The sequence below is a fragment of the Octopus bimaculoides genome, chromosome 1, assembly GCF_001194135.2.
Source record: "Octopus bimaculoides isolate UCB-OBI-ISO-001 chromosome 1, ASM119413v2, whole genome shotgun sequence".
Taxonomy (NCBI): domain Eukaryota; kingdom Metazoa; phylum Mollusca; class Cephalopoda; order Octopoda; family Octopodidae; genus Octopus; species Octopus bimaculoides.
This window is the reverse complement of record NC_068981.1, coordinates 39786322-39801443: the sequence shown is the minus strand read 5'-3', so window position 1 is coordinate 39801443 and position 15122 is coordinate 39786322.

The window sequence follows — 15122 nt, the reverse complement described above, 5'->3', positions numbered from 1 at the left end:
TATTCCCTAAAACGTGACTTTTTTCATATACGGATAACGCTATTATATGAATTGAGTTTTCATTCTGTGCAAGCCATGTATAGTCCGTTGATAAGAGACTCATATTTTTGTTTCACTACAGTAAATACTATTTATAGTAATTAGATAAACTGTAAATTTATTCCCTAACGTACTTTGCATTTAGAAAATCACTAGTTAAGCTTTAAAGCATTTTCCCGCAGTTTCAGTCGGAAAGTTTGCCTGAGAGCCGTACTCTGTCGGAATTAGATATTGACGCTGGAAGAATTTCATGAATGTGCATGTTGTAATATGCTCAATCCATTGGTAACACTTTTATTTAAGTGATGGATCCCGAAACTGGGGGTTCTTTCCTCTAGTTAACTCGAAATTAACTATGATGTAGTTTTTTGGACTAACAGTCATGAGATGCTGTACTCAGACTTATACTTCTAGATCTTTTTAGCCAGTGGAGCTGTGGTTCTCAAGCGGTGCTCGGTATGATGTATCATCGATTACTAAGATATATAATTTAAAGATTTAGTAGAGCTATACAAATACTTGAACCTCTTTAAAATGTGATATTCATAATTTTTCTACACACAAATATGATTTATGAAAACTAGGTAAGCAGTAGTTTTCTGAAAGTTTTCGAAGTGCTCCTGGATCCTCAGGGCCTTCCGGTCTAGAGATACCCCTACCGTTATTCTACTTTTCTCTACTTTTGCTCGCTCCCACCTTGAATACTGTTGTCCGCTGTGCTCCCCCACCACGATACAGAATATTAGGAAAATTGAAGCTCCCCAAAGATCAATAGCACACACAAAAACCAAAAATTAGATGACATGACAAGCCTTGGCTACGACTCAAAAAGCTCAGGCTTTACTCCCTCCAACGCCGTTGGGAGCGCTATATCATCTGTATAATGTGGGAAAATATTCCATCAACGTTGTCCAAATGATATAGGTATCATCTTTAAAATCCATCCGAGGCTTGGCCCCCGTGCCATCCGTCCACTACAGAAATCATGTTCGTGTTGTATCTCAACACTAAGACAGAACTATTTCACCTCAACTGGCCCTGCTCACTTCACCATCGTGCCAGCCAACATAAAGAAGGAAAGTGATTTCACGGCATTCAAACGGTCCCTAGAGGATTACCTTCAATAAATACCAGACAAACCGCCAACACCCGGATATGTCTCTGAAAACAATAACTCTCTGCTCGAATGGGCTATGGAGTCCAAGAGCTGACTGTGTATCTCTTCCAGGTGGCGCTATTAAATTAGATATGTCCTAGGCTAACTTCGGCTAAAACGTATCTAAATAATCTAAGTAATCTAAGTAACTTTTAATGTAGAATATAGTTTTGTTTAACTTCCAATGCGAAGAGCACCAGTGCTGATTTAAAAAATTTAATCTGCATTGTGTCAGTAATTATTCAATCTCTGGCGCACTGCTAGGCCTGAAGCGTTGAGAACTACTGCAGTAGAGTGTGATACGAGTGTAATTTAGGTGTTATTGTTATGAGGCATAGCAACCGTGTAGAGCTCCACAACCTGTCTCGAGAAATCGGAGTTTTCGTTTCCTCCCAGTTTCTTTGTTTTTCATACAAGTCTCAGTGACATTAAGCACGGATACAGCTGAAACAGGGAAATATGTTTATTGATGTGTATGTATTCTTTTATTCTGTTACTTGTTTCAGCCATTTGACTGTGGCCATGCTGGAGCACTGCCTTTAGTCGAACAAAATCGACCCCACGACTTATTCTTCGCAAGCCTAGTACTTATTCTATCGGTCTCTTTTGCCGAACCACTAAGTTGCGAGGACGTGAACACACCAACAACGGTTGTTAAGCGATGGTGGACACACACACACACACACACATACAAACACACACACACACACACACACAAACAAACACACACACACACATACACACACACACAAACACACAAACACACGCGCACGCACACACACACACACACAAACACACACACACACACACACACAAATACGACGGGTTTCTTTCAGTTTCCGTCTACCAAATCCACTCACAAGGCTTTGGTCGGCTCGAGGCTATAGTAGAAAACACTTGCCCAAGGTGCCACGCAGTGGGACTGAACCCGGAACCATATGGTTGGTAAACAAGCTACTTACCACATAGCCACTCCTGTGCCTATGTATACATGAATGTTTGCATGCAAAACGGTCTGTAGCTAGCGAAGCCATTAGAGGTGTTAGATTCTCCCAGACTTGAATAAAAGATACTTAGCTCTCGCTACAAATCATTTATAACTACAACAAAATACATTTAATTCTGTGCTGTATAGAACGAAAGTACTTATAACTAAGAAGTGTTTAGAATACTTTTGTTAAAATATTTCCTCTGAATCTGAAGTAATTAAGAGAAAACCGCTTAAATGTATTATGCGCTAAGATTTCTCTTGCCTTGTCCATACATACCATCAAATTTAATGTCAGACAACGTATATGTTTGCTTTCAATTGTCAACATACAGTTGTTAAAAGATAGTTAAATGTCAACTATTTCTTTTAATTTCATCTTATCTTCTGTTGAAAATTGGTACATTGCAGATTAATAATTCATAAAGCAAGTGCGGATATTAATTATAGCCTTATATAATATTACGTAATTTGTAGCCAGCTTATACATTATCCTTCTAATCCATGAAGAAATTGGGGGATACCACAGAAAACCAAAAGGCTAAATCAAAATCATAAATCTACTCGAAACTCGAGAAGGTATATATATATAAACATTTAAATTTGATTAATATTAACTATAATTTACATTATTCATAGCAAATACGATATGAATAGACATCGTATCAAGTTCTCTTTTTCTCCGTTATATTTGTATTGTTGCATCATTATGTCCACTAACATTATTTCACAAGTTATACATTCTTATAGAAATCTATCTTTCACGTAATTGAAACGACACTGATATGAAAAGCCTTATCAAAAACTGTTCCCTGAATAAAATAAAATCATATTTAAAGAGGAAAATCAGGGCGTCACTTGGTGGTGCTATGCTCTCAAAATTAATTCCATTGCTATTTGAAATAATCCCTTTAATACAGCTTTAACAATCTATCTCAGCTAAAGAAGCTAATTTTCAATTTACGCGTTTGAAAAGCTATTGTATATACGCTGCTTTGTGTATATACAAACATTTACTCAAGAACATATGATTTTTCAAAATCTCGTCTTTCCTGAATTTCTGTGCGCGACATATTATATAATGAAATATAATATTACAATAAGTTTTAAGGTTTCATTATACCGTTACTAGCTATCTGTAAAGGAGAAGGATAACATACATATACTTTAATGTTATAAATTCCTCATCAAAGCAAGTTTTCCTTTTTAAATAAAACATAAAATCATCTTTATAAGATCTTCAACTCAGCTCGTATAATTTTACAATAGCCAAAAACATTATTTATATTCAGTTTTGAACGTAAGCGAAATTTCATAAATAACCTAGCAAAACAGAGTTGTAGATTTTTCCTTTTATCTAGGGTAGCTATGACAGAATGCCAGAAAATTATCTGTCGATTTGAATAGGAGTATCCAATTATTTTGAGTAGACGTCAGAAAACAAAAATAAGCTGTCTATATATGCAATACATGATCTATAGACAGCCCAAGTTTAGGTGCATGACAGGCACGGATCCCAGATCCAAGAAGCAATTTTTAAACCTGCAGCACATACAATTGTTTGCTAACAATATGATTTATATAAATAATTCATGATATGGCATTGTAACTCATCATTTGGGACACGAACGGAATGGAAAATAACGGATGTATCCAGGAAATGAATGTTAACATCAAATACAACTCTCTTTGGGTTTAACATTAACAAATCCAAATGAGACAATTGATTGATATTTTCGATAAAGTTTGTGAATCAGAAATGTCTTTCAAAGTTATACCACTAATGTTCAAAATTTCTGCCTTTATTGTGCTGCTGAAAAAAAATATGCTTTTAAAATATAAATTTTAGAATGGAACAAGAATGCTAGTGAAATTTTTCTGGTGTTGAAATCAATACAAGAAGAAATAAAGTCGTGTGAGCTCTTATTCTCTGAATTACTTTAGAGCTAATAGATTCAAACTACCATTCATATTACGCCGAAGAAATGTTTTCACTTCTCTCCTAATCAATGATTATTAATAAGTCACAAGGTGTTTTTGCCAACGCCCGTGTTTCGGAAGGAGTAATTTTTCATCGTACTTTCAAGAGCATAAAATAACAAGAATATAGTTTTTTAATAATTCAGGAATTTTCAAATGGGGTAATTAAAGAAAGAATGAAAAAAATCAACTCGACACTCTAAGTGAAGAATTATATTTGCTGCATCAACAATTCATGTCCTGTAAAAGAAAACAATTAAAAAAAAACATTCTTCTTTCTAGTTAATTCTCGTAAGATTTTATCTACAGTAACTATTCTTTAATGTACGTTATCAATATATCTTATTGGTTAGATAGTAGCATACAACGAAATGGCTACATTCTGTGGAACATATTAGCAACAATAATTAAGTATAATCCTCAAAATACGACCACTTGCATTTACTTACAATTCATGAATCGTGGCACTCCGTCGGTTACGACGACGAGGGTTCCAGTTGATCCGATCAGCGGAACAACCTGCTAGAAACATTAACGAGCAGGGGGCTGAGCAACTCCACAGATAAGTGTACCCTTAACGTTTCTCGGGGAGATTCAGCGTGACAGAGTGTGACAAGGTTGGCCTTTTGAAATATAGGTACAACAAAAGCAGAAAGAAAGAGTGAGAGAAAAAGTACAGCAGGGTTTCACCACCCCCATCCTTCTAGAGCCTCGTGGAGCTTTAGGGTTTTCACTCAATAAACAATCACAACACCCGTTCTGGGAATCGAAACTGCGATCCAACGACCGTGAGTTCGCTGCCCTAACCACTGTGTGTGTGTGTGTGTGTGTGTGAGAGAGAGAGAGGAGTGGAAGGAGAGAAGAGAATGAAAGAGAGTATGAAGTAAAGAGGTATTTTCAATTTGTAGTTTTAATAACTTCCGAACCTGCTGTAGAATATATGTTGTGATTATCAAATAAAATATCTACTTGTATGGAATATGCCTGGGTGGATTTATTAATAAGTTGACTAAGTAGTATATTAACACATGCTGTTAAGCGTAGTTATAATGCTATACCAATGAATGGTAGATACATTTCATCAAACAAAATATATCCAGATTAAATTTATATGTTATAGTTCTAATATTGGAACACATAATATCTCCAAAAGCTCGACATCGGTTTAGTTTAGTTCAATGAGTAAATATAAAACTAAAGTTAGATAAATAAGCACTGTGATCAATACAGGCAGGATATTACATCTGTATCGCTATATATTTCAAGGGATACATCCTAGCATTTTAATCAAATAGTTGCTGTCATATATTTGTGATTTGTGTAAGCACAATAATTTCTATTACATATATTCTAATGAATGATTATGTATAAAACTGTAGATTATTGACATTCTTTGTAATTATGGAGGAAGATGAAACAAACATGTGCTCGACATGATGGTTCATTACCAATATTAAATATCAAATAAAAATAATCATTTCCAGTTATCTTAGTAATTTGCAAACAGGTATAATATAATGGCTTGGTTGAGATAAATATCAGATGCGTGGATTTAGTTTTATCGTAAAAGAAACTACCTGCATGCATCGAATATCCTGTATATCTGCAGAATAACAACACGTCAATTGCAGACAGGATTTAACAAAAGTGAATCGTCTCAATTGGGAAGACGAGTCAGTCTCGGCTATTATAAAGAAAACACAATTTTATGGCACCCCATACGTATGGACGTGCGCACGCACGAACACGCACACAAGCATCAGCAAAAGTGACCTACATGTGATCACTGGATTTATTCAAAACTCCCTCATATCACGCGCCTAGTTAAAATATTGTCTTCAGAATAATCCTCGATGTAACTTGAGCTAAGCTGGGAATGATCGCGCCTTGTCAGCTCAATCAGGGCCGACATTAGATAAACCAGGGCATAACACACAAATCACTTCCGTAAGATATTCCTGCGAGATCCAAAATTATTAACAAAAATCATATACTCCCAACCGAATATACATACATATATACACATATATAATAAGAAATACTACTACTACTACTACTACTACTACTACTTCTTCTTCTTCTTCTTCTTCTTCTTCTTCTTCTTCTTCTTCTTCTTCTTCTTCTTCTTCTTCTTCTTCTTCTTCTTCTTATCAAGTGAGAGAAAAACATATGCTATCAAAATGACGCTGGTGTTCAAATATACGAAGCCCAATATAGTCATCACGACTACCTGTCTGATAAGGCTACACCAGGAACATGCCTCACGACCATACGTGTGTGACATGGTGGTCTCACATCAAGATAACCAGCGTATGACTTTGCAGGCTAGAATTTTCTTCAAGTCGAGTGGCCCGTCTCGCACATAAGATACCCGAATAAGATTTGTTTAAACATAATGAACGGAACATCCATGCTTCCAGATATAATTCCAGGTTAGCAGAGAAGAATATTTAAGCCTATTATCTCAACCCAAGCGCTCAACTGGTACTTATTTTTTTGACTCCGAAAAGGATGTCTACCAAGGCGGAATTTGAACTCAGAACGTAAAACCGGAAGAAATACTGCTAATTTTTTCGATTCTGACTGCTCGACGCCCTTGGGCAACATAATAAATATTTTCTACAATAGGCAAAAGGTTTGACAATTTAGGGGATAGGGGGCTAGTCGATTAAATCGACCCCAGTAATCACTTGATACTTATTCTATCAACCTCGAAGGAATGTAAGGCAAAGTCAACTTCTGGAATTTGAACTCAGAACGCAAAGCTGAATGAAATGCCATTAAGCAGTTTTCCGATGCGCCAACGATTTTGTCTGCTCGCCGCCTTTAGGCAACTTAAAATAATGTCTCTGGAAAATTTCCGAAGGATACCGTTTGTAAAAAGACGATATATTTAAGCGCATGGTAAAAATGTTTAGTAGTAAACCAAAAAATAACTGCAATAAGACAAATACCATCTCTACTCAATCAGGCGGCGAGCTGGCAGAATCGTTAGCACGCCGGGCGAAATGCTTAACGGTATTTCGTCTGCCGTTACGTTCTGAGTTCAAATTCCGCCGAGGTCGACTTTGCCTTTCATCCTTTCGGGGTCGATAAATTAAATCGACTTAATCCATTTGTCTGACCTTGTTTGTCCCCTCTATGTTTAGCCCCTTGTGGGCAATAAAGAAATAAGAATTACAATAAAACAAAAGTTAGTAATCAGTAAATGGTGAAAAAAAAAATTATTTTGCCGCAAAACCAGAAATGTATAGTTGGATTCCAACTAGTAGGTTCGCAGTCGTTTTTAGATTTTTAATTTGTTTTATGGTTTTTTAAATGTCTATAATGAAATCCAGGCTGTACAATTAAGCACACACAATTAAACACACATACACACAAACACACACACACGCACACACACAGACACACACACACATACACACACACACACACACACGCACACACACACACACACACGTATCATCTACGCCTCTATCGATCGCCATTCTGTTTCCTCATTCACCATATATTATTCATAAGTTGACTATGAAGTAGTGATGCTAGAGCTGTGAAATCTTGCATGCATTCATTTCAAAACTACTTATTAATAACTACATTGTTTCTTTGCAGGTAAACTGGCATCTGACTATTCAAAAAAGACTTTGAATGTAAAACTTTTAAAGAAGACTTTAAAACTAGCAGCGATTTCTCTTGAAAATGGACAAGATTTGACATCGTAGTGTTATCAAGCTCCTGCAAATAAAGCGTTTAACACCCAAAGACATTCATGCTGATATGGTTGCTACATTAGCGGCTCTATCAACAATGCAAAAGTGGGCAGCTGAATTTAGGAGAGGAAAGAAGTGTCTTGAAGATGGCCCGAGGGCTGGATGTCCTGAAAGTGCCAATGCTATTAGCATAATCCGTGAGAGTCGAGAATGTTTTGCACAATAAACTTGGAATGACGAAGGTTTCTGCTCGGTTGGTGCCACGTCTTCTGACACCCGATCAAAAACACATCAGGCTGATGACATCACGGGAAAATCTGACACTGTTGGGGTGGGTGGGGGAGATCCAGCTAATTCCCTTCAACGTTTCCTAACCCAGGATGAGTGTTGGGTTTATCACTTTGAGCCAGAGATAAAGAGACAATCCATGCAGTGGGAACACCTCTCCTCACTTGCTCCAAAGAAGGCCAAGTTCGTTTCATCTGTAGGGCAGGTGATGGTCTCAGTTTTGGGGGATGTAAAAGGCGTTGTTTTGATGACTATCTTCAAAAGGGCCACGTCATCAATGGAGAGTACAATACTGAGGCAGTTGCAAAAGGCTATCAAGGGAGGTGTGTGAATATGTGTGTGTATGTGTGTGCAATGGAAGTGGGATGATGAACATTCAACGCCGAAAAGTAAAATCAAACAACGTTTCAACTCTGTGTGAGTATATGCGTGTATGTGTGTGCGTGCTCAAAAGACAACCACTAGATAACATAGACAAGTGTATTAATTTGATTTACCATCCCTATTTTTCTATAAAATACTACAATTAGCCGTCATTTTTGACGGCACGGGTCCAGCTAGAATCTTATAAAATGGTTATGTTAAGAAGACATCTAGCCGTCGAAATCTATCTAAAAATGCAGTATATGAGCAAGATGTAGTCCTTAGTCCCGCATAGAAAATCAATAACTCCAAATAAGAACTGATTCGGTCTGCGATAAGTCCAATCCATGCTAGCACAGAAAGAGGACGTAAAATTATGATGATGAAGGTATTGATTGATGATAATGGTAATTGATGATATGTAGACATGAATGTATACGCACTCTCTCTGTTCGTAGCTGTTGTTTTGATGATAATAGATATTGATTAAAAGAATAGAATAACAGAAACTTGCAAACGTATGGATAAAACAAAACAAAATACAGTGTTTTCGGTGAAGATTTGAACTAAGAACCGTAAAGTATGAAATAGATACTACAATAGAGTTAATCAATACTCTACTGCATCATTGAAGCCATAATTCTTAGAAGACTAACCTTAATTAGAAAGTTTTTTTGTTCTCGCAATCTAAATAAATGATTAACAATATTTATTTTTAAGTAAAAACAGCCACATAAATAATTTAGATTAACTTTACAAATTAAAGATAAAAAGTAAATATTTACTATACGTAGTATATTGTTTTATAGAAAACACCTGAGAAAAAATGAAAACAATTATTGATTACGAGACAACGTGTAGGTATACCTGATAATTGCACGACCGACAAAGAATAGTAACCAATGTTTTATAGATCACACACAATCACCTTATAAATGGACAATGAATAATTTAGTTAGAATAAACAAAATCTGAAAAACAGAAGGGTTGTCCATGGTTGTCCATTCCTTTGACATTGCGTTTCATCCCTTACTAATTTTCGTTAAAACGATTTTCTAGATGAAAATTCTGTTTTACAAAGTATAATTATAATGAAATACCCGTATCCTCAAAGATACCGACAGTTCTATGAATGACAGAAAATGGCACATCAACACTTTGGAAATGCCCCATCACCGCTTGTCAGCGGGTGATGGTGTATTTACATCTCCGTGACTTAACAGTTTGGCAAAAAAAAAACAAAAAAAAAACGATAGAATAAGCACTTGGCTTTAAAATCTAAGTTCTGGGGTCGATTTGTTTGATGAAAACCTTTCAAGGAAGTGCTGTAGCATGGCCGTAGAGGAATCACTAAAACAAGTAAAAAAATAAAAGAATCTATCTATCTATCTATCTATCTATCTATCTATCTATCTATCTATACAAGGAAAGATCTAGGGGAATAATTACAAGGTAGCTAAATGTTGCTTAAGTGTCCTAGGAAACAATGGTCACACTTATGTGGAATTGATTCCGGGGATAAGCGAGACGTATTTTGGGAAAACATAGGAAAAATTGAAAAAGGAGAGAGGCAAAAATCGGGAACAGCCATGGGTACGCGTACTGCACCTTCTTTTGCTAACCTAGTAATGGGCTACATCGACATAGTTCTTTACCAGAAAACAGTCGAAAAATATAGAAACTCTTTCTCCAACTATATCCAGAACAACTGGAAAAGATATCTCGACGACTGCTTCATCCTCTGGGATTAAAGCATAGAAAAACTTGAGGAATTTAAAATAATACTAAATGGAATTAATGAAAACATCAAATCCATAATGGAACATAACCAGGAAAAACTACCATCTTTAGATGTCCTCATGAAGAAAATCGGCAACAAAATAGAGACGGATATCTATTATAAACCGACAAACTCTAAACAGTACCTACCATTTGACTCATGTCACCCTAGGCACACGAGAATGAACATCCTTTTCTATTTAGACAAAAGGATTTTCACCATAGTATCAGACACAAACACCCGACACACACGTCTCCAGGAACTCAGAGCTACACTAAAAAATAAGAATTATCCACAAACCCTAATAGATTCAAGTCAACGCACTAGACAGCCATTATGTCCCCACACAAAAAACGCTCCCACGTGGACTATGTTGACATCAGTAAGAAACAATTATGAACTTTTCTTTTAATTACAATTATGAACTTTTCGTTTAATTACATTGTTTTAAAAATATGTATTTTTGATCAAGTTCGTTTTTTCAAGAACCGAAACATGTAAAATATCTCTGAGAAAATTATAAATTAAAATTTATTTTATATAGTGGCGTTTTCAAACTTATATATATATATATATATATATATATATATATATATATATATATATATATATATATTGTTTGTTGCTACAGCAACATGGCTGTTCCGTACGGAACTACGTTACTATCATTTTTTAAACTCACCACATCTCCACCTCGTTATCGATACAACCTTGTCCGATATATTGTGAGCAGAGACGCGAGCCACTCCCATCTAGCAGTGACAAGTCTGCTTACAGAGTATGTCCCTTCGCCTGTACTGGACACCTGTCTGTTAGACATAGCAGTCAGTTCGTCTTAGCTCGCAACATATAGAAAAACAAGCGATGGGGTTAAAAATGGTAGTAACGTAGGAACAGCCATGCTGCAGTGACAACAAACATTGTTCACAGATTCATCTAAAATAAATAAAAAAATATGGCTACTGAGATCCGAAAGAACGTGTGTGGCCGAAAATCAGATTCTGGTTAGAAAACATAAAGTACATACGTTCATCAGTGGAACTAATGCTATGTGTGATAAAGGATTTGCATACTCATAAGCACAGCGTAGACATGCCCAAATTAAAACAACAGCGAGGATATGAAAAACCTATGCGGTCACACGATGTCTAAAAACAGCAACCAATTCTCCGTGAAATTCTAGATCTGCTATTCCTTGGCGATAAAGGTGGCGTGGTTACAACTTGAATATAAAGATTAGTATTGCCCCATATTAATTGAATTAGAGGTAAGCAGTAGTTGTAACATCAAGCAAAAGCTAACAAAAACTGCAACAGCAATATTTTAAATTATAATTAGTAATGCACTCCATGTTATTTTAAAACAAGGGAAAAATGATCTACTTCAAAAGTCATAAATAATGCAACGATTATCAGATCATTGTGGACTCAAACATTTCGATATATCAAACATTTTCAATTGCCACGCGATTTTCTGTTAGTTCTTATCACGTTAATTATTTATAAAATACAAAATATTCGTTTTCGATTATCTCAGTTAGTTAGGTGATTGATTCATGAATTCAAATTTGCTGCAACAACCTCGTGTTAATTCAATATCAAGTGCTTATTTCTAGAATGCTTAAATCTACACAGATATGGAGAAATATATTGAATACCTTTCATGGAAAGTAAGCCGCGAAACGCTAGCTTCCCATTCGAGGGAGTAATGTACTCTCTTTAATACGTCAGTGCATTCCTTATACTCATACTGACGAAGATAAATGGAAGTTAGCTAGATAGCTGGTAATAAAATGTTAAATTCAAAATTAGAAATAATTTATAAAAACGTAAATTTGAATTTTTTTCCGTTTGATTGAGGAAACAACGACACTGAATCAGCTACCAGAAATCTAATAATGATTTTGCTCTGTTCTTACAGTTTCATGTAAGAGCAGAAGATTTGTAGCAAGCTTCAACGAACTTTAGTCATGTATTTTTTTCTCAATGCATTTAAACACCCAGGACAGGTGTTTATATTACACAGGATATAACTTTTTCGTCGACAGTAAAATTTTTATTGGACATTGGGTAATGTTATTTAAAAAACATGCAGATAAATATATTACACATTTAAATGTTATACAACTTTAACTCCATAAAGCAAATTCGTACTTCCCAATAACTATTGTTCGAGCGATATATTATTTTGGGACGGTAATTTGCATCGCATATTTTTCATAAGTGCTTGGACCTATAATAAGGAAATATTGAATGGATTTCAAGGAGAGAAAATAAATTTCTCAAGTAGGGCGGTTCTGAAGTAGCGATGGATTTATCCATCAGAATAGAATTTGTAAACTTTGTATTCTTCGCTGTTATAAACTCTCTAATGTAGGAGATTAATCTTCTTAAAATGATTGTTGAAGTAAATTTGTTTTGAGGTTTAAAAGATAATTTCTGAAATAGTTTAAAAAGAGAAATAAGGTGATACGCAATAGTTAATCTTTGAGTTCTTTTGAAATGTTGGGAGTGTTCAACGTTAGAACATTTATGGGTTTACTCAGTATTAGCAAATGAATTTGGGCTCTGGATATGACCGAACGTGAGGTGGATAGGGGTTGTGAAGGGGATTTGTGAGTCAGTAGGGGTTGGTTCACATTGGATAGTACAGAAGTTGGATAAACATTGAAGAAGGTACTGAGTGCAACATCCACATTAAGATGCAGCCAGATATGAAATACTTAAGTAACCAAACCATGAGGGAGATTTGGTGTATTGCTAATGATCCGTCGCTGTTGACGGCAAGGGACTTCGCTTTTGATATTTGGTTTGATTTAACTGGATGAAGTATTTGTCATGTATCTATTTCATACCATACCAGATTATTTGGTTTTATGAAAAATGAATGATTTGGTTCGATCTCGATAGCTAGATTGATCATGCTTTTGACTGTATGTGGCATATAGTATCCTACATCAATCGCCCATAAATTCATTGATTTTCTTTCTTATTGTAATCAACGAGTGGATTTTAATAATTGTGTTTTGAAAGAGGAATTGATGATGATTAATATTTAATTATTGTCGCTTTAAAATAAAGCACTGAAACCAAGGCTTTCAGGAAACAATGAGAAGTTGTAAGTTGAATATCATTTTAAGGTGACTTTCAAAATAAACGAAGGAGTTTCGGCACGGCCTCTCAACCTGCTAGCAGTATCAGAAATTTTTCCCTCAAACTCACCCTATCGAATCAGAAATGCGAATGTTCCGCCAGATAATGCAGTCAAAAATACCCTTGCAAATACGTGATGGTCACGGCTGGAATGCGTTTGATCATAGGTATGTTTCATTTCCATTCTCCAAAATAGTCACAATCACTCTCATGATTACATATATCTATATAAACTACAAAAACTGATGTTATACACTCTATGCAATAGTTGAGAGTTTAAGTAGTTAGAATATTTTCAGAAAAATGAATATAGGAGAAATAGATAACAATTTCTGTTATATAGCTTAAATTTTTGTTGCTTGAAAGCAATGAACAATATAATTTTGCCATTTGTGATTTTAACTCGGGTATTCACAGAAACGATTCTTTCTTACGAATTACAGAATTATTCTTCATTATTTTATTATCAAAGGTTCTTTCACTAGATTATTATATGCAGTTATAAGTGAGGTTAATTGACCAATTGTACTACGTCTATTAGGTTTCTATAAAGTTATGATATTTTCCTAATTAAAGAAATCTGCAATTAAAGGAAAATATAAAATATCGCCTTGTTAGTATGCCTCGTGGTACAGTGAATGCTAAAACGCTGTATCATTGTCGATAGCATGAACAACTACTAGGATCGCCACCGTCGCAACTTTCGTCAAATCAACTACTACTACTACTACTACTACTACTACTACTACTACTACTACTACTACTACTACTACTACTACTACTACTACTACGACTACTACTACTACTACAAATCAACTACTACTACTACTACTACTACTACTACTACTACTACTACTACTACTACTACTACTACTACTACTACTACTACTACTACTACTACAAGAACAACAACAATAGCAGCGACAACAATCACAACGAAAATTAATCAAATGTGTTGCCAAGAAAAGCGTAATTTTATTTGATGATATCAACCAATCCAATAATTAACGACTAGATTGGAAATTTAGTTACAAAGAATATCAATAAAAAAAATATTTCGAATATTATTGTAATGAAAGTAAGTTCACATAAAATTGTAGAAATCATAAGCAGCGAATGTGGTTTCTAGCTAGCTATAGTGTTAACAATAATGAAAAGTAATTAATCATCTCAATTGCTAATGTAAACAAATGAAAGAAACACAAGGAAGAGACAAAAGACGTTAGGCTCGTGACTTAAATAATCTAAGTTTATGAAATAATCTGTTGAAGTGAATGTCAGTTTTCTTGTTAAATAATTAAATGACGTACAACATCAACTAGCATCTTGCTACTATATTTACCATGTCATACATAGTCTAATCTTTTCGGCCGAATGATTTTAATTAAGTAGAAAATAAAATAAATTTAATTTTAATAATTAAGTTCAAAGTAAACACAACGTTAATATATTTTCATATCTTCTCCGGTTAAATTAAAATTCACGAGAAAATAAATCAAAAGCGCTATAAGCAGGAATATTTCTGGAGTAATTCAGCAAAATATTTGAAAAACAAATCTGCCTTCAATATTTGCTTTGGTTTAATTTATAATAAGTTCAAGGAAATTGGTTTCCTTTTTTGTCATTTTCCACAGCAGCTTCAGAAAAATCGTTTGCAAGTTGTTTT